Source organism: Callorhinus ursinus, unplaced genomic scaffold (assembly GCF_003265705.2).
Source record: "Callorhinus ursinus isolate GAN/ISIS: 27379988/994484 unplaced genomic scaffold, GSC_fseal_2.0 scaffold875, whole genome shotgun sequence".
Taxonomy (NCBI): Eukaryota; Metazoa; Chordata; class Mammalia; order Carnivora; family Otariidae; genus Callorhinus; species Callorhinus ursinus.
Window position 1 is genome coordinate 5,192 of NW_027397930.1, and position 2,146 is coordinate 7,337.

Below are 2,146 nucleotides of genomic sequence, written 5' to 3' on the forward strand. Positions count from 1 at the left end.
CCCGGGAGCCTCCTGCTAGCCTCTCTGGGTACCTGAGCCAGGAGGAGGCGTGGCTCTCGCACAGGGTCAGTCCCTGTGTCACAGACACTCTGTTGTCTCCACTGGGCCTTAGGGGCCAGGGATCTTTATTGTCCCCGGCATGGACCTCACGTTTAGATAAAACCAGTTGAACTCTGTTCCGGATTCTTTTGCAGGAATATTAGAGCATACAAGTAAAAAAAAAAAAAAAAGTGTATCATATGTGATGTAAAAGTAGGAATATAAAAAACTTAGCTGTCCCTTCTCGTGACCTCACGGGACCCTGGAGGGAGGGGCTTGGACCTGCTGCTTGAAATACCACCTGGAGAGAATGGGAGGTCATCAATCCTGACTTCCCTGGGCAGGTGATTCCCTGAAGGTCCTGCCAGTGTTACCTCATACTGACTCTAGGGGCAGGGACTTAGAAGGAAGGAGATGGGCCAGCTTTATCTGCCCCCCCGTGGGCACACACGCACGTATGCACCAGGCTCTGCGCTGAGTGTTTTATATTTCATTTTATTTTGTGTTTATTTTTTTTTTATGCCGGGTGTTTTACCTGTGATGTTCCGTGTAGCACCATCTCAGGCAAGCAGCAGACAGCAGCTCCGCCTGGGCCGTTTGCCAGTAGGGGCGCAAGACTGGGGGCTGGGCGAGGGCTCCCCTTGGGGTGCCTTTCTAGTGCCCCTCGAGTGTCTGGGGCTGCTCACTCTTCTAGGCTCCATGTGCAATGCCTCAAGGAAGAGGAACAGCGCTTTGATGACCCTGGCAGATCCTCCTGGGGGAGGTTACAATGTGTGGGTGGGTGACACCCTGAAACCCGGGTTTAATAGGATAAAAAAGAGCCTAATTCTTATGCGTCGATATAAAATAGAACTGCATGTGACTGGGAAACTCCAGAAGGAGAGGAAAAAAAAAAAGATGGGTAGCCAGAAAGGGATCTGGGGTCCAGAGGAAGATGAAGTGAAGAATGCACACCCCAAGCGGCGGGTGCCGAGCCACGAGTAGCAGCAAACCCTGCCTCCGCCAGCCACAGACAGACTTCAGACGAGCCCCGGGCCGGGAAGTGGGGGTCCGGACTCCTGTCTGTCTCTGGCTCTCCCCGAAGGGCCTGGGCTCGACTTGGGGCAGCACAGCGGCTGAAGAGTGACGTGGAGACACTGGAGACCATCCCAGGCAAAGGAAACAGGGGCTGTGACCACTTTGCAGAATTAGTGGCGATGTTTTCACAGCTGTGACTCACTTCCTGTACTTGATGCATGCAAGCAAATGGAAGGGTTATTCCTTCCTCCTTGTGCTTCGATGCACTTCTGATCGTAAGGTACGTGGGTCTTGTTTTATGGGGTTCCCTTCCCGCCTTCTTTTGCATCCCTAGGTGAGCATGAACCATGATTTTTGTTAAGACTTTCCCCAGCTGTGTCTCATGAGGATTCTGCTACATACAGAAAAGCTGGAAACATTGGGCAATGCACATTGTATACCCACCACCCAAAATCCAGCGATTAGCTTTTTGTCATATTTTAGGGCATTGTTTTACACTTCTGCGTAATAGTTCATCACGCTGACGCATCGTACCCTATTTAGACAATCTCCTAATTTGGATATAGTCCTCGGTTCCCAATTTCCAAAATGATAAGTAATGCTTGATGGAAATCCCTGAGCACACAGACGCTCCTTCCCAAATGACAGGACAGCTGATAAGCTGGAACACTGAGCCAGTTCTCCTGAAATTTTTGTCATTAGAGGAGGGTCTAAAGATATTAATGGAGAATATATAAGAGAATTAAAAAAAAAAAGTACCTTGAAATTTTGAGGAGTCAAAAACTTAGAGGGAGGGGCGCCTGGGTGGCTCAGTCGTTAAGTGTGTCTGCCTTTGGCTCGGGTTGTGATCCCAGGGTCCTGGGATCGAGCCCCGCATCGGGCTCCCTGCTCAGCGGGAAGCCTGCTTCTCCCTCTGCCACTCCCCCTGCTTGTGTTCCCTCTCTCGCTGAGTCTCTCTCTGTCAAATAAATAAATAAAATCTAAAAACAAACAAACGAACAACTTAGGGGGCGCCTGGGTTGCTCATTCGGTTAAGTGTCTGCCTTCCGCTCAGGTCGTGACCTCTGGGTCCTGGGATGGAGCCCCGCAT